The sequence below is a fragment of the Pleurodeles waltl genome, chromosome 4_2, assembly GCF_031143425.1.
Source record: "Pleurodeles waltl isolate 20211129_DDA chromosome 4_2, aPleWal1.hap1.20221129, whole genome shotgun sequence".
Taxonomy (NCBI): Eukaryota; Metazoa; Chordata; class Amphibia; order Caudata; family Salamandridae; genus Pleurodeles; species Pleurodeles waltl.
Window position 1 is genome coordinate 416,312,316 of NC_090443.1, and position 18,865 is coordinate 416,331,180.

Below are 18,865 nucleotides of genomic sequence, written 5' to 3' on the forward strand. Positions count from 1 at the left end.
AACAGGACCTGGTCAGAGCCCCACAAGTCACACCATCTTGGATTCCCCTAGGTCTCTAGTTTTCAAAAATGCACAGGTTTGGTAGGTTTCCCGAGGTGCCGGCTGAGCTAGAGGCCAAAATCTACAGGTAGACACTTTGCAAAAAACAGCTCTGTTTTCTTTCAAAAAATGGGATGTGTCCACGTTGTGTTTTGTGGTGTATCCTGTCGCGGCCGCTAGTCCTACCCACACAAGTGAGGTATCATTTTTATCGTTTTATAGTTTTATCATTTTTATCGGGAGACTTGGGGGAACGCTGGGTAGAAGGAAATGTGTGGCTCCTCTCAGATTCCAGAACTTTCTGTCACCGAAATGAAAGGAAAATGCAATTTTTTAGCCAAAATTTGAGGTTTGCAAAGGATTCTGGGTAACAGAACCTGGTCAGAGCCCCACATGTCACCCCATCTTGGATTCCACTAGGTCTCTAGTTTTAAAAAATGCACAGGTTTGGTAGGTTTCCCTAGGTGCCGGCTGAGCTAGAGGCCAAAATCTACAGGTAGGCACTTTGCAAAAAAACAGCTCTGTTTTCTGTGATGTGTTCATGTTGTGTTTTGGGGCATATCCTGTCGCGGGCGCTAGGCCTACCCACACAAGTGAGATACCATTTTTATCGGGAGACTTGGGGGAGCGCTGGATGGAAGGAAATTTGTGGCTCCTCTCAGATTCCAGAACTTTCTGTCACCGAAATGTGAGGGAAATGCGTTTTTTTTAGCCAAAAATTGAGGTTTGCAAAGGATTCTGGGTAACAGAACCTGGTCAGAGCCCCACAATTCACCCCATCTTGGATTCCCCTAGGTCTCTAGTTCTCAAAAATGCACAGGTTTGGTAGGTTTCCCGAGGTGCCGGCTGAGCTAGAGGCCAAAATCTACAGGTAGACACTTTGCAAAAAACAGCTCTGTTTTCTTTAAAAAAATGGGATGTGTTCACGTTGTGTTTTGGGGCGTCTCCTGTCACGGCCGTTAGGCCTACCCACACAAGTGAGGTATCATTTTTATCGGGAGACTTGGGGGAACGCTGGGTGGAAGGAAATTTGTGGTTCCTCTCAGATTCCAGAACTTTCTGTCACCGAAATATGAGGAAAATGCGTTTTGTTAGCCAAAAATTGAGGTTTGCAAAGGATTCTGGGTAACAGAACCTGGTCAGAGCCCCACAAGTCACCCCATCTTGGATTCCCCTAGGTCTCTAGTTCTCAAAAATGCACAGGTTTGGTAGGTTTCCCGAGGTGCCGGCTGAGCTAGAGGCCAAAATCTACAGGTAGGCACTTTGCAAAAAACAGCTCTGTTTTCTTTCAAAAAATGGGATGTGTCCACGTTGTGTTTTGGGGCGACTCCTGTCGCGGCCGCTAGGCCTACCCACACAAGTGAGGTATCATATTTATTGGGAGACTTGGGGGAACGCTGGGTGGAAGGAAATTTGTGGCTCCTCCCAGATTCCAGAACTTTCTGTCACCGAAATGTGAGGAAAATGCGTTTGTGTAGACAAAAATTGAGGTTTGCAAAGGATTCTGGGTAACAGAACCTGGTCAGAACCCCTCAAGTCACCCTATCTTGGATTCCCCTAGGTCTCTAGGTTTAAAAAATGCACAGGTTTGGTAGGTTTCCCTAGGTGCCGGCTGAGCTAGAGGCGACATTCTACAGGTAGGCACTTGGCAAAAAAACAGCTCTGTTTTCTGTGATGTGTCCACGTTGTGTTTTGGGGCATATCCTGTCGCGGGCGCTAGGCCTACCCACACAAGTGAGGTACCATTTTTATCGGGAGACTTGGGGGAGCGCTGGATGGAAGGAAATCTGTGGCTCCTCTCATTTTCCAGAACTTTCGGTCACCGAAATGTGAGGAAAATGCGTTTTTTTGGCAAAAAATTGAGGTTTGCAAAGGATTCTGGGTAACAGAACCTGGTCAGAGCCCCACAAGTCACCCCATCTTGGATTCCCCTAGGTCTCTAGTTCTCAAAAATGCACAGGTTTGGTAGGTTTCCCGAGGTGCCGGCTGAGCTAGAGGCCAAAATCTACAGGTAGGCACTTTGCAAAAAACAGCTCTGTTTTCTTTAAAAAAATGGGATGTGTCCACGTTGTGTTTTGGGGTGCGTCCTGTCGCGGCCGCTAGGCCTACCCACACAAGTGAGGTATCATTTTTATCGGGAGACTTGGGGGAACGCTGGGTGGAAGGAAATTTGTGGCTCCTCTCAGATTCCAGAACTTTCTGTCACCAAAATGTGAGGAAAATGTGTTTTTTTAGCCAAAAATTGAGGTTTGCAAAGGATTCTGGCTAACAGAACCTGGTCAGAGCCCCACAAGTCACTCCATCTTGGATTCCCCTAGGTCTCTAATTTTCAAAAATGCACAGGTTCGGTAGGTTTCCCTAAGTGCTGGCTGAACTAGAGGCCAAAATCTACAGGTAGGCACTTTGCAAAAAACAGCTCTGTTTTCTGTGATGTGTCCACGTTGTGTTTTGGGGCATATCCTGTCGCGGGCGCTAGGCCTACCCACACAAGTGAGGTACCATTTTTATCGGGAGACTTGGGGGAGCGCTGGATGGAAGGAAATTTGTGGCTCCTCTCAGATTCCAGAACTTTCTGTCACCGAAATGTGAGGAAAATGCGTTATCTTTAGCCAAAAATTGAAGTTTGCAAAGGATTCTGGGTAACAGGACCTGGTCAGAGCCCCACAAGTCACCCCATCTTGGATTCCCCTAGGTCTCTAGTTTTCAAAAACGCACAGGTTTGGTAGGTTTCCCGAAGTGCCGGCTGAGCTAGAGGCCAAAATCTACAGGTAGGCACTTTGCAAAAAACAGCTCTGTTTTCTTTCAAAAAATGGGATGTGTCCACGTTGTGTTTTGGGGTGTGTCATGTCGCGGCCGCTAGGCCTACCCACACAAGTGAGGTATAATTTTTATCAGGAGACTTGGGGGAACGGTGGGTGGAAGGAAATTTGTGGCTCCTCTCAGATTCCAGAACTTTCTGTCACAGAAATGTGAGGAAAATGCTTTTTTTTTGGCCAAAATTTGAGGTTTGCAAAGGATTCCGGGTAACAGGACCTGGTCAGAGCCCCACAAGTCACCCCATCTTGGATTCCACTAGGTCTCTAGTTTTCAAAAATGCACAGGTTTGGTAGGTTTCCCTAAGTGCCAGCTGAACTAGAGGCCAAAATCTACAGGTAGGCACTTTGCAAAAAACAGCTCTGTTTTCTGTGATGTGTCCACGTTGTGTTTTGGGGCATATCCTGTCGCGGGCGCTAGGCCTAGGTTTGGTAGGTTTCCCTAGGTGCCGGCTGAGCTAGAGGCCAAAATCTACAGGTAGGCACTTTGCAAAAAACAGCTCTGTTTTCTTTCAAAAAATGGGATGTGTCCATGTTGTGTTTTGGGGTGCGTCCTGTCGCGCCGCTAGGCCTACCCGCACAAGTGAGGTATCATTTTTATCGGGAGACTTGGGGGAACGCTGGGTGGAAGGAACTTTGTGGCTCCCATCAGATTCCAGAACTTTCTGTCACCGAAATGTGAGGAAAATGCATTTTTTTTGCCAAAATTTGAAGTTTGCAAAGGATTCTGGGTAACAGGACCTGGTCAGAGCCCCACAAGTCACCCCATCTTGGATTCCACTAGGTCTCTAGTTTTCAAAAATGCACAGGTTTGGTAGGTTTCTCTAAGTGCTGGCTGAACTAGAGGCCAAAATCTACAGGTAGGCACTTTGCAAAAAACAGCTCTGTTTTCTGTGATGTGTCCACGTTGTGTTTTGGGGCATATCCTGTCACGGGCGCTAGGCCTACCCACACAAGTGAGGTACCATTTTTATCGGGAGACTTGGGGGAGCGCTGGATGGAAGGAAATTTGTGGCTCCTCTCAGATTCCAGAACTTTCTGTCACCGAAATGTGAGGAAAATGTGTTTTCTTTAGCCAAAAATTGAAGTTTGCAAAGGATTCTGGGTAACAGGACCTGGTCAGAGCCCCACAACTCACCCCATTTTGGATTCCACTAGGTCTCTAGTTTTCAAAAATGCACAGGTTTGGTAGGTTTCCCTAAGTGCCAGCTGAACTAGAGGACAAAATCTACAGGTAGGCACTTTGCAAAAAACAGCTCTGTTTTCTGTGATGTGTCCACGTTGTGTTTTGGGGCATATCCTGTCGCGGGCGCTAGGCCTAGGTTTGGTAGGTTTCCCTAGGTGCCGGCTGAGCTAGAGGCCAAAATCTACAGGTAGGCACTTTGCAAAAAACAGCTCTGTTTTCTTTCAAAAAATGGGATGTGTCCATGTTGTGTTTTGGGGTGACACTGTCGCGGCCGCTAGGCCTACCCACACAAGTGAGGTACAATTTTTATCGGGAGACTTGGGGGAGCGCTGGATGGAAGGAAATTTGTGGCTCCTCTCAGATTCCAGAACTTTCTGTCACCGAAATGTGAGGAAAATGCGTTTTCTTTAGCCAAAAATTGAAGTTTGCAAAGGATTCTGGGTAACAGGACCTTGTCAGAGCCCCACAAGTCACCCCATCTTGGATTCCCCTAGGTCTCTAGTTTTCAAAAACGCACAGGTTTGGTAGGTTTCCCGAAGTGCCGGCTGAGCTAGAGGCCAAAATCTACAGGTAGGCACTTTGCAAAAAACAGCTCTGTTTTCTTTCAAAAAATGGGATGTGTCCACGTTGTGTTTTGGGGCATCTCCTGTCACGGCCACTAGGCCTACCCACACAAGTGAGGTATCATTTTTATCGGGAGACTTGGGGGAACGGTGGGTGGAAGGAAATTTGTGGCTCCTCTCAGATTCCAGAACTTTCTGTCACAGAAATGTGAGGAAAATGCGTTTTTTATGCCAAAATTTGAGGTTTGCAAAGGATTCTGGGTAACAGGACCCCGTCAGAGCCCCACAAGTCACCATATCTTGGATTCCACTAGGTCTCTAGTTTTCAAAAATGCACAGGTTTGGTAGGTTTCCCTAAGTGCCAGCTGAACTAGAGGCCAAAATCTACAGGTAGGCACTTTGCAAAAAACAGCTCTGTTTTCTGTGATGTGTCCACGTTGTGTTTTGGGGCATATCCTGTCGCGGGCGCTAGGCCTACCCACACAAGTGAGGTACCATTTTTATCGGGAGACTTGGGGGAGCGCTGGATGGAAGGAAATTTGTGGCTCCTCTCAGATTCCAGAACTTTCTGTCACCGAAATGTGAGGAAAATGCGTTTTCTTTAGCCAAAAATTGAAGTTTGCAAAGGATTCTGGGTAACAGGACCTGGTCAGAGCCCCACAAGTCACCCCATCTTGGATTCCCCTAGGTCTCTAGTTTTCAAAAACGCACAGGTTTGGTAGGTTTCCCGAAGTGCCGGCTGAGCTAGAGGCCAAAATCTACAGGTAGGCACTTTGCAAAAAACAGCTCTGTTTTCTTTCAAAAAATGGGATGTGTCCACGTTGTGTTTTGGGGCGTCTCCTGTCACGGCCACTAGGCCTACCCACACAAGTGAGGTATCATTTTTATCGGGAGACTTGGGGGAACGCTGGGTGGAAGGAAATTTGTGGCTCCTCTCAGATTCCAGAACTTTCTGTCACCGAAATGTGAGGAAAATTGTTTTTTAGCCAAAATTTGAGGTTTGAAAAGGATTCTGGGTAATAGAACCTGGTCACAGCCCCACAAGTCACCCCATCTTGGATTCCCCTAGGTCTCTAGTTTTAAAAAATGCACAGGTTTGTTAGGTTTCCCTAGGTGCCGGCTGAGCTAGAGGCCAAAATCTACAGGTAGACACTTTGCAAAAAACAGCTCTGTTTTCTTTCAAAAAATGGGATGTGTCCACGTTGTGCTTTGGGGTGTCTCCTGTCGCGGCCGCTAGGCCTACCCACACAAGTGAGATATAATTTTCATCGGGAGACTTGGGGGAACGCTGGTTGGAAGGAAATTTGTGGCTCCTCTCAGATTCCAGAACTTTCTGTCACCGAAATGTGAGGAAAATGCGTTTCTTTAGCCAAAAATTGAGGTTTGCAAAGGATTCTGGGTAACAGAACCTGGTCAGAGCCCCACAAGTCATCCCATCTTGGATTCCCCTAGGTCTCTAGTTCTCAAAAATGCACAGGTTTGGTAGGTTTCCCTTGGTGCCGGCTGAGCTAGAGGCCAAAATCTACAGGTAGGCACTTTGCAAAAATAGCTCTGTTTTCTTTCAAAAAATGGGATGTGTCCACGTTGTGTTTTGGGGCGTTTCCTGTCGCGGCCGCTAGGCCTACCCACACATGTGAGGTATCATTTTTATCAGGAGACTTGGGGGAACGCTGCGTGGAAGGAAATTTGTGGCTCCTCTCAGATTCCAGAACTTTCTGTCACCGAAATGTGAGGAAAATGTGTTTTCTTTAGCCAAAAATTGAAGTTTGCAAAGGATTCTGGGTAACAGGACCTGGTCAGAGCCCCACAAGTCACCCCATCTTGGATTCCCCTAGGTCTCTAGTTTTCAAAAACGCACAGGTTTGGTAGGTTTCCCGAAGTGCCGGCTGAGCTAGAGGCCAATATCTACAGGTAGGCACTTTGCAAAAATAGCTCTGTTTTCTTTAAAAAAATGGGATGTGTCCATGTTGTGTTTTGGGGTGTCTCCTGTCGCGGCCGCTAGGCCTACCCACACAAGTGAGGTACAATTTTTATCGGGAGACTTGGGGGAACGCTGGTTGGAAGGAAATTTGTGGCTCCTCTCAGATTCCAGAACTTTCTGTCACCGAAATGTGAGGAAAATTGTTGTTTTAGCCAAAATTTGTGGTTTGCAAAGGATTCTGGGTAACAGAACCTGGTCACAGCCCCACGAGTCACCCCATCTTGGATTTCCCTAGGTCTCTAGTTCTCAAAAATGCACAGGTTTGGTAGGTTTCCCTTGGTGCCGACTGAGCTAGAGGCCAAAATCTACAGGTAGACACTTTGCAAAAAACAGCTCTGTTTTCTTTCAAAAAATGGGATGTGTCCACGTTGTGTTTTGGGGTGTGTCCTGTCGCGGCCGCTAGGCTTACCCACACAAGTGAGATATAATTTTTATCGGGAGACTTGGGGAAACGCTGGTTGGAAGGAAATTTGTGGCTCCTCTCAGATTCCAGAACTTTCTGTCACCAAAATGTGAGGAAAATGCGTTTCTTTAGCCAAAAATTGAGGTTTGCAAAGGATTCTGGGTAACAGAACCTGGTCAGAGCCCCACAAGTCACCCCATCTTGGATTCCCCTAGGTCTCTAGTTCTCAAAAATGCACAGGTTTGGTAGGTTTCCCTTGGTGCCGGCTGAGCTAGAGGCCAAAATCTACAGGTACGCACTTTGCAAAAAAACAGCTCTGTTTTCTTTCAAAAAATGGGATGTGTCCACGTTGTGTTTTTGGGCGTTTCCTGTCGCGGCCGCTAGGCCTACCCACACAAGTGAGGTATCAATTTTATTAGGAGACTTGGGGGAACGGTGGGTGGAAGGAAATTTGTGGCTCCTCTCAGATTCCAGAACTTTCTGTCACCGAAATGTGAGGAAAATTGTTTTTTTAGCCAAAATTTGAGGTTTGCAAAGGATTCTGGGTAACAGAACCTGGTCAGAGCCCCACAAGTCACCCCATCATGGATTCCCCTAGGTCTCTAGTTTTCAAAAATGCACAGGTTTGGTAGGTTTCCCGAGGAGCCGGCTGAGCTAGAGGCCAAAATCTACAGGTAGGCACTTTGCAAAAAACAGCTCTGTTTTCTTTCAAAAAATGGGATGTGTCCACGTTGTGTTTTGGGGTGGATGTTGTCGCGGCCGCTAGGCCTACCCACACAAGTGAGGTATCATTTTTATCGTTTTATAGTTTTATCATTTTTATCGGGAGACTTGGGTGAACGCTGGGTGGAAGGAAATTTGTGGCTCCTCTCAGATTCCAGAACTTTCTGTCACCGAAATGTTAGGAAAATGCATTTTTTTAGCCAAAATTTGAGGTTTGCAAAGGATTCTGGGTAACAGAACCTGGTCAGAGCCCCACATGTCACCCCATCTTGGATTCCACTAGGTCTCTAGTTTTAAAAAATGCACAGGTTTGGTAGGTTTCCCTAGTTGCCGGCTGAGTTAGAGGCCAAAATCTACAGGTAGGCACTTTGCAAAAAAACAGCTCTGTTTTCTGTTATGTGTTCCCGTTGTGTTTTGGGGCATATCCTGTTACGGGCGCTAGGCCTACCCACACAAGTGAGATACCATTTTTATCGGGAGACTTGGGGGAGCGCTGGATGGAAGGAAATTTGTGGCTCCTCTCAGATTCCAGAACTTTCTGTCACCGAAATGTGAGGAAAATGCGTTTTTTTAGCCAAAAATTGAGGTTTGCAAAGGATTCTGGGTAACAGAACCTGGTCAGAGCCCCACAATTCACCCCATCTTGGATTCCCCTAGGTCTCTAGTTCTCAAAAATGCACAGGTTTGGTAGGTTTCCCGAGGTGCCGGCTGAGCTAGAGGCCAAAATCTACAGGTAGGCACTTTGCAAAAAACAGCTCTGTTTTCTTTAAAAAAATGGGATGTGTCCACGTTGTGTTTTGGGGTGTCTTCTGTCGCGGCCGCTAGGCCTACCCACACAAGTGAGGTACCATTTTTATCGGGAGACTTGGGGGAGCGCTTGATGGAAGAAAATCTGTGGCTCCTCTCATTTTCCAGAACTTTCGGTCACCGAAATGTGAGGAAAATGCGTTTTTTTAGCCAAAAATTGAGGTTTGCAAAGGATTCTGGGTAACAGAACCTGGTCAGAGCCCCACAAGTCACCCCATCTTGGATTCCCCTAGGTCTCTAGTTTTTAAAAATGCACAGGTTGGGTAGGTTTCCCTAGGTGCCGGCTGAGCTAGAGACCAAAACCTACAGGTAGACACTTTGCAAAAAACAGCTCTGTTTTCTTTCAAAAAATGGGATGTGTCCACGTTGTGTTTTGGGGTGTGTACTGTCGCGGCCGCTAGGCCTACCCACACAAGTGAGATATAAATTTTATCGGGAGACTTGGGGGAACGCTGGGTGGAAGGAAATTCGTTGCTCCTCTCAGATTCCAGAACTTTCTGTCACCAAAATGTGAGGAAAATGCATTTTTTTAGCCAAAATGTGAGGTTTGCAAAGGATTCTGGGTAACAGGACCTGGTCAGAGCCCCACAAGTCACCCCATCTTGGATTCCCCTAGGTCTCTAGTTTTCAAAAATGCACAGGTTTGGTAGGTTTCCCGAGGTGCCGGCTGAGCTAGAGGCCAAAATCTACAGGTAGACACTTTGCAAAAAACAGCTCTGTTTTCTTTAAAAAAATGGGATGTGTCCACGTTGTGTTTTGGGGTGTATGTTGTCGCGGCCGCTAGGCCTACCCACACAAGTGAGGTATCATTTTTATCGTTTTATAGTTTTATCATTTTTATCGGGAGACTTGGGGGAACGCTGGGTGGAAGGAAATTTGTGGCTCCTCTCAGATTCCAGAACTTTCTGTCACCGAAATGTAAGGAAAATGCATTTTTTTAGCCAAAATTTGAGGTTTGCAAAGGATTCTGGGTAACAGAACCTGGTCAGAGCCCCACATGTCACCCCATCTTGGATTCCACTAGGTCTCTAGTTTTAAAAAATGCACAGGTTTGGTAGGTTTCCCTAGGTGCCAGCTGAGTTAGAGGCCAAAATCTACAGGTAGGCACTTTGCAAAAAACAGCTCTGTTTTCTTTAAAAAAAAATGGGATGTGTTCACGTTGTGTTTTGGGGCATATCCTGTCGCGGGCGCTAGGCCTACCCACACAAGTGAGATACCATTTTTATCGGGAGACTTGGGGGAGCGCTGGATGGAAGGAAATTTGTGGCTCCTCTCAGATTCCAGAACTTTCTGTCACCGAAATGTGAGGAAAATGCGTTTTTTTAGCCAAAAATTGAGGTTTGCAAAGGATTCTGGGTAACAGAACCTGGTCAGAGCCCCACAATTCACCCCATCTTGGATTCCCCTAGGTCTCTAGTTCTCAAAAATGCACAGGTTTGGTAGGTTTCCCGAGGTGCCGGCTGAGCTAGAGATCAAAATCTACAGGTAGGCACTTTGCAAAAAACAGCTCTGTTTTCTTTAAAAAAAATGGGATGTGTCCACGTTGTGTTTTGGGGCGTTCCCTGTCGCGGCCGCTAGGCCTACCCACACAAGTGAGGTACCATTTTTATCGGGAGACTTGGGGGAGCGCTGGATGGAAGGAAATCTGTGGCTCCTCTCATTTTCTAGAACTTTCGGTCACCGAAATGTGAGGAAAATGCGTTTTTTTAGCCAAAAATTGAGGTTTGCAAAGGATTCTGGGTAACAGAACCTGGTCAGAGCCCCACAAGTCACCCCATCTTGGATTCCCCTAGGTCTCTAGTTTTGAAAAATGCACAGGTTGGGTAGGTTTCCCTAGGTGCCGGCTGAGCTAGAGACCAAAACCTACAGGTAGACACTTTGCAAAAAACAGCTCTGTTTTCTTTCAAAAAATGGGATGTGTCCACGTTGTGTTTTGGGCTGTCTACTGTCGCGGCCGCTAGGCCTACCCACACAAGTGAGATATACATTTTATCGGGAGACTTGGGGGAACGCTGGGTGGAAGGAAATTTGTTGCTCCTCTCAGATTCCAGAACTTTCTGTCACCGAAATGTGAGGAAAATGCATTTTTTTAGCCAAAATGTGAGGTTTGCAAAGGATTCTGGGTAACAGGACCTGGTCAGAGCCCCACAAGTCACCCCATCTTCGATTCCCCTAGGTCTCTAGTTTTCAAAAATGCACAGGTTTGGTAGGTTTCCCGAGGTGCCGGCTGAGCTAGAGGCCAAAATCTACAGGTAGACACTTTGCAAAAAACAGCTCTGTCTTCTTTAAAAAAATGGGATGCGTCCACGTTGTGTTTTGGGGTGTATGTTGTCGCGGCCGCTAGGCCTACCCACACAAGTGAGGTATCATTTTTATCGTTTTATAGTTTTATCATTTTTATCGGGAGACTTCGGGGAACGCTGGGTGGAAGGAAATTTGTGGCTCCTCTCAGATTCCAGAACTTTCTGTCACCGAAATGTAAGGAAAATGCATTTTTTTAGCAAAAATTTGAGGTTTGCAAAGGATTCTGGGTAACAGAACCTGGTCAGAGCCCCACATGTCACCCCATCTTGGATTCCACTAGGTCTCTAGTTTTAAAAAATGCACAGGTTTGGTAGGTTTCCCTAGGTGCCAGCTGAGTTAGAGGCCAAAATCTACAGGTAGGCACTTTGCAAAAAACAGCTCTGTTTTCTTTAAAAAAAATGGGATGTGTTCACGTTGTGTTTTGGGGCATATCCTGTCGCGGGCGCTAGGCCTACCCACACAAGTGAGATACCATTTTTATCGGGAGACTTGGGGGAGCGCTGGATGGAAGGAAATTTGTGGCTCCTCTCAGATTCCAGAACTTTCTGTCACCGAAATGTGAGGAAAATGCTTTTTTTTAGCCAAAAATTGAGGTTTGCAAAGGATTCTGGGTAACAGAACCTGGTCAGAGCCCCACAATTCACCCCATCTTGGATTCCCCTAGGTCTCTAGTTCTCAAAAATGCACAGGTTTGGTAGGTTTCCCGAGGTGCCGGCTGAGCTAGAGGACAAAATCTACAGGTAGGCACTTTGCAAAAAACAGCTCTGTTTTCTTTAAAAAAATGGGATGTGTCCACGTTGTGTTTTGGGGCATATCCTGTCGCGGGCGCTAGGCCTACCCACACAAGTGAGGTATCATTTTTATTGGGAGACTTGGGGGAACGCTGGGTGAAAGGAAATTTGTGGCTCCTCTCAGATTCCAGAACTTTCTGTCACAGAAATGTGAGGATAATTGTTGTTTTAGCCAAAATTTGAGGTTTGCAAAGGATTCTGGGTAACAGAACCTGGTCACAGCCCCACAAGTCACCCCATCTTGGATTCCCCTAGGTCTCTAGTTTTAAAAAATGCACAGGTTTGGTAGGTTTCCCTTGGTGCCGGCTGAGCTAGAGGCCAAAATCTACAGGTAGGCACTTTGCAAAAAACAGCTCTGCTTTCTTTAAAAAAAATGGGATGTGTGCACGTTGTGTTTTGGGGTGTGTCTTGTCGCGGCCGCTAGGCCTACCCACACAAGTGAGGTATCATTTTTATCGGGAGACTTGGGGGAACGCTGGGTGGAAGGAAATTTGTGGCTCCTCTCAGATTCCAGAACTTTCTGTCACCGAAATGTGAGGAAAATGCATTTTTTAAGCCAAAAATTGAGGTTTGCAAAGGATTCCGGGTAACAGAACCAGGTCAGAGCCCCACAAGTCACCCCATCTTGGATTCCCCTAGGTCTCTAGTTTTAAAAAAAAATGCACCGGTTTGGTAGGTTTCCCTAGGTGCCGGCTGAGCTAGAGGCCAAAATCTACAGGTAGGCACTTTGCAAAAAACAGCTCTGTTTTCTTTCAAAAAATGGGATGTGTCCACGTTGTGTTTTTGGGTGTGTCCTGTCGCTGCCGCTAGGCCTACCCACACAAGTGAGGTATCATTTTTATCAGGAGACTTGGGGGAACGGTGGGTGGAAGGAAATTTGTGGCTCCTCTCAGATTCCAGAACATTCTGTCACCAAAATGTGAGGAAAATGCGTTTTTTTAGCCAAAATTTGAGGTTTGCAAAGGATTCTGGGTAACAGAACCTGGTCAGAGCCCCACAAGTCACCCCATCTTGGATTCCCCTAGGTCTCTAGTTTTAAAAAATGCACAGGTTTGGTAGGTTTCCCTAGGTGCCGGCTGAGCTAGAGGCCAAAATCTACAGGTAGACACTTTGCAAAAAACAGCTCTGTTTACTTTCAAAAAATGGGATGTGTCCACGTTGTGTTTTGGGGTGTATCTTGTCGCGGCCGCTAGGCCTACCCACACAAGTGAGGTATCATTTTTATCGTTTTATAGTTTTATCATTTTTATCGGGAGACTTGGGGGAATGCTGGGTGGAAGGAAATTTGTGGCTCCTCTCAGATTCCAGAACTTTCTGTCACAGAAATGTGAGGAAAATGCGTTTTTTTTGCCAAAATTTGAGGTTTGCAAAGGATTCTGGGTAACAGGACCTGGTCAGAGCCCCACAAGTCACCCCATCTTGGATTCCACTAGGTCTCTAGTTTTCAAAAATGCACAGGTTTGGTAGGTTTCCCTAAGTGCCGGCTGAGCTAGAGGCCAAAATCTACAGGTAGGCACTTTGCAAAAAACAGCTCTGTTTTCTTTCAAAAAATGGGATGTGTCCACGGTGTGTTTTGGGGCGTTTCCTGTTGCGGCCGCTAGGCCTACCCACACAAGTGAGGTATCATTTTTATCGGGAGACTTGGGGGGACGCTGGGTGGAAGGAAATTTGTGGCTCCTCTCAGATTCCAGAACTTTCTGTCACCGAAATGTGAGGAAAATGCGTTTTATTAGCCAAAATTTGAGGTTTGCAAAGGATTCTGGTTAACAGAACCTGGTCAGAGCCCCACAAGTCACCCCATCTTGGATTCCCCTAGGTCTCTAGTTCTCAAAAATGCACAGGTTTGGTAGGTTTCCCGAGGTACCGGCTGCGCTAGAGGCCAAAATCTACAGGTAGGCACTTTGCAAAAAACAGCTCTGTTTTCTTTCAAAAAAGTGCTGTCCACGTTGTGTTTTGGGGTGTTTCTTGTCGCGGCCGCTAGGCCTACCCACACAAGTGAGGTATCATTTTTATCGGAAGACTTGGGGGAACGCTGGGTGGAAGGAAATTTGTGGTTCCTCTCAGATTCCAGAACTTTCTGTCACCGAAATGTGAGGAAAATGCGTTTTCTTTAGCCAAAAATTGAAGTTTGCAAAGGATTCTGGGTAACAGGACCTGGTCAGAGCCCCACAAGTCACCCCATCTTGGATTCCCCTAGGTCTCTAGTTTTCAAAAACGCACAGGTTTGGTAGGTTTCCCGAAGTGCCGGCTGAGCTAGAGGCCAAAATCTACAGGTAGGCACTTTGGAAAAACAGCTCTGTTTTCTTTAAAAAAATGGGATGTGTCCACGTTGTGTTTTGGGGTGTCTCCTGTCGCGGCCACTAGGCCTACCCACACAAGTGAGGTATCATTTTTATTGGGAGACTTGGGGGAACGCTGGGTGGAAGGAAATTTGTGGCTCCTCTCAGATTCCAGAACTTTCTGTCACCGAAATGTGAGGAAAATTGTTTTTTTAGCCAAAATTTGAGGTTTGCAAAGGATTCTGGGTAATAGAACCTGGTCACAGCCCCACAAGTCACCCCATCTTGGATTCCCCTAGGTCTCTAGTTTTAAAAAATGCACAGGTTTGTTAGGTTTCCCTAGGTGCCGGCTGAGCTAGAGGCCAAAATCTACAGGTAGACACTTTGCAAAAAACAGCTCTGTTTTCTTTCAAAAAATGGGATGTGTCCACGTTGTGTTTTGGGGTGTCCACTGTCGCGGCCGCTAGGCCTACCCACACAAGTGAGATATAATTTTTATCGGGAGACTTGGGGGAACGCTGGTTGGAAGGAAATTTGTGGCTCCTCAGAGATTCCAGAACTTTCTGTCACCAAAATGTGAGGAAAATGCGTTTCTTTAGCCAAAAATTGAGGTTTGCAAAGGATTCTGGGTAACAGAACCTGGTCAGAGCCCCACAAGTCACCCCATCTTGGATTCCCCTAGGTCTCTAGTTCTCAAAAATGCACAGGTTTGGTAGGTTTCCCTTGGTGCCGGCTGAGCTAGAGGCCAAAATCTACAGGTAGGCACTTTGCAAAAAACAGCTCTGTTTTCTTTTAAAAAAATCCTGGATGGAAGGAAATTTGTGGCTCCTCTCAGATTCCAGAACTTTCTGTCACCAAAATGTGAGGAAAAATTTTTGTTTTAGCCAAAATTTGTGGTTTGCAAAGGATTCTGGGTAACAGAACCTGGTCACAGCCCCACAAGTCACCCCATCTTGGATTCTCCTAGGTCTCTAGTTTTCAAAAATGCACAGGTTTGGTAGGTTTCCCTAGGTGCCGGCTGAGCTAGAGGCCAAAATCTACAGGTAGGCACTTTGCAAAAAACAGCGCTGTTTTCTTTAAAAAAATGGGATGTGTCCACGTTGTGTTTTGGGGTGTCTCCTGTCGCGGCCGCTAGGCCTACCCACACAAGTGAGATATAATTTTTATCGGGAGACTTGGGGGAACGCTGGGTGGAAGGAAATTTGTTGCTCCTCTCAGATTCCAGAACTTTCTGTCACCGAAATGTGAGGAAAATGCGTTTTTTTAGCCATAATTTGAGGTTTACAAAGGATTCTGGGTAACAGCACCTGGTCAGAGCCCCACAAGTCACCCAAGCTTGGATCCCCCTAGGTCTCAAGTTTTCAAAAATGCACAGGTTTGGTAGGTTTCCCTAGGTGCTGGCTGAGCTAGAGGACAAAATCTACAGGTAGGCACTTTGCAAAAAACAGCTCTGTTTTCTTTCAAAAAATGGGATGTGTCCACGGTGTGTTTTGGGGCGTTTCCTGTTGCGGCCGCTAGGCCTACCCACACAAGTGAGGTATCATTTTTATCGGGAGACTTGGGGGGACGCTGGGTGGAAGGAAATTTGTGGCTCCTCTCAGATTCCAGAACTTTCTGTCACCGAAATGTGAGGAAAATGCGTTTTATTAGCCAAAATTTGAGGTTTGCAAAGGATTCTGGTTAACAGAACCTGGTCAGAGCCCCACAAGTCACCCCATCTTGGATTCCCCTAGGTCTCTATTTCTCAAAAATGCACAGGTTTGGTAGGTTTCCCGAGGTGCCGGCTGAGCTAGAGGCCAAAATCTACAGGTAGGCACTTTCCAAAAAACAGCTCTGTTTTCTTTCAAAAAAGTGCTGTCCACGTTGTGTTTTGGGGTGTTTCTTGTCGCGGCCGCTAGGCCGACCCACACAAGTGAGGTATAATTTTTATCGGAAGACTTGGGGGAACGCTGGGTGGAAGGAAATTTGTGGTTCCTCTCAGATTCCAGAACTTTCTGTCACCGAAATGTGAGGAAAATGCGTTTTCTTTATCCAAAAATTGAAGTTTGCAAAGGATTCTGGGTAACAGGACCTGGTCAGAGCCCCACAAGTCACCCCATATTGGATTCCCCTAGGTCTCTAGTTTTCAAAAACGCACAGGTTTGGTAGGTTTCCCGAAGTGGCGGCTGAGCTAGAGGCCAAAATCTACAGGTAGGCACTTTGCAAAAAACAGCTCTGTTTTCTTTCAAAAAATGGGATGTGTCTACGTTCTGTTTTGGGGTGTGTCATGTCGCGGCCGCTAGGCCTACCCACACAAGTGAGGTATAATTTTTATCAGGAGATTTGGGGGAACGGTGGGTGGAAGGAAATTTGTGGCTCCTCTCAGATTCCAGAACTTTCTGTCACAGAAATGTGAGGAAAATGCGTTTTTTTTTGCCAAAATTTGAGGTTTGCAAAGGATTCTGGGTAACAGGACCTGGTCAGAGCCCCACAAGTCACCCCATCTTGGATTCCACTAGGTCTCTAGTTTTCAAAAATGCACAGGTTTGGTAGGTTTCCCTAAGTGCCAGCTGAACTAGAGGACAAAATCTACAGGTAGGCACTTTGCAAAAAACAGCTCTGTTTTCTGTGATGTGTCTACGTTGTGTTTTGGGGCATATCCTGTCGAGGGCGCTAGGCCTACCCACACAAGTGAGGTACCATTTTTATCGGGAGACTTGGGGCAGCGCTGGATGGAAGGAAATTTGTGGCTCCTCTCAGATTCCAGAACTTTCTGTCACCGAAATGTGAGGAAAAATTGTTGTTTTAGCCAAAATTTGTGGTTTGCAAAGGATTCTGGGTAACAGAACCTGGTCACAGCCCCACAAGTCACCCCATCTTGGATTCTCCTAGGTCTCTAGTTTTCAAAAATGCACAGGTTTGGTAGGTTTCCCTAGGTGCCGGCTGAGCTAGAGGCCAAAATCTACAGGTAGGCACTTTGCAAAAAACAGCGCTGTTTTCTTTAAAAAAATGGGATGTGTCCACGTTGTGTTTTGGGGTGTCTCCTGTCGCGGCCGCTAGGCCTACCCACACAAGTGAGATATAATTTTTATCGGGAGACTTGGGGGAACGCTGGGTGGAAGGAAATTTGTTGCTCATCTCAGATTCCAGAACTTTCTGTCACCGAAATGTGAGGAAAATGCGTTTTTTTAGCCATAATTTGAGGTTTACAAAGGATTCTGGGTAACAGCACCTGGTCAGAGCCCCACAAGCCACCCAAGCTTGGATCCCCCTAGGTCTCAAGTTTTAAAAAATGCACAGGTTTGGTAGGTTTCCCTAGGTGCTGGCTGAGCTAGAGGACAAAATCTACAGGTAGGCACTTTGCAAAAAACAGCTCTGTTTTCTTTCAAAAAATGGGATGTGTCCACGGTGTGTTTTGGGGCGTCTCCTGTTGCGGCCGCTAGGCCTACCCACACAAGTGAGGTATCATTTTTATCGGGAGACTTGGGGGGACGCTGGGTGGAAGGAAATTTGTGGCTCCTCTCAGATTCCAGAACTTTCTGTCACCGAAATGTGAGGAAAAATTGTTGTTTTAGCCAAAATTTGTGGTTTGCAAAGGATTCTGGGTAACAGAACCTGGTCACAGCCCCACAAGTCACCCCATCTTGGATTCTCCTAGGTCTGTAGTATTCAAAAATGCACAGGTTTGGTAGGTTTCCCTAGGTGCCGGCTGAGCTAGAGGCCAAAATCTACAGGTAGGCACTTTGCAAAAAACAGAGCTCTTTTCTTTAAAAAAATGGGATGTGTCCACGTTGTGTTTTGGGGTGTCTCCTGTCGCGGCCGCTAGGCCTACCCACACAAGTGAGATATAATTTTTATCGGGAGACTTGGGGGAACGCTGGGTGGAAGGAAATTTGTTGCTCCTCTCAGATTCCAGAACTTTCTGTCACCGAAATGTGAGGAAAATGCGTTTTTTTAGCCATAATTTGAGGTTTACAAAGGATTCTGGGTAACAGCACCTGGTCAGAGCCCCACAAGTCACCCAAGCTTGGATCCCCCTAGGTCTCAAGTTTTCAAAAATGCACAGGTTTGGTAGGTTTCCCTAGGTGCTGGCTGAGCTAGAGGACAAAATCTACAGGTAGGCACTTTGCAAAAAACAGCTCTGTTTTCTTTCAAAAAATGGGATGTGTCCACGGTGTGTTTTGGGGCATTCCCTGTTGCGGCCGCTAGGCCTACCCACACAAGTGAGGTATCATTTTTATCGGGAGACTTGGGGGGACGCTGGGTGGAAGGAAATTTGTAGCTCCTCTCAGATTCCAGAACTTTCTGTCACCGAAATGTGAGGAAAATGCGTTTTATTAGCCAAAATTAGAGGTTTGCAAAGGATTCTGGTTAACAGAACCTGGTCAGAGCCCCACAAGTCACCCCATCTTGGATTCCCCTAGGTCTCTAGTTCTCAAAAATGCACAGGTTTGGTAGGTTTCCCGAGGTGCCGGCTGAGCTAGAGGCCAAAATCTACAGGTAGGCACTTTGCAAAAAACAGCTCTATTTTCTTTCAAAAAAGTGCTGTCCACGTTGTGTTTTGGGGTGTTTCTTGTCGCGGCCGCTAGGCCTACCCACACAAGTGAGGTATCATTTTTATCGGAAGACTTGGGGGAACGCTGGGTGGAAGGAAATTTGTGGTTCCTCTCAGATTCCAGAACTTTCTGTCACCGAAATGTGAGGAAAATGCGTTTTCTTTAGCCAAAAATTGAAGTTTGCAAAGGATTCTGGGTAACAGGACCTGGTCAGAGCCCCACAAGTCACCCCATCTTGGATTCCCCTAGGTCTCTAGTTTTCAAAAACGCACAGGTTTGGTAGGTTTCCCGAAGTGCCGGCTGAGCTAGAGGCCAAAATCTACAGGTAGGCACTTTGCAAAAAACAGCTCTGTTTTCTTTCAAAAAATGGGATGTGTCCACGTTGTGTTTTGGGGTGTGTCATGTCGCGGCCGCTAGGCCTACCCACACAAGTGAGGTATA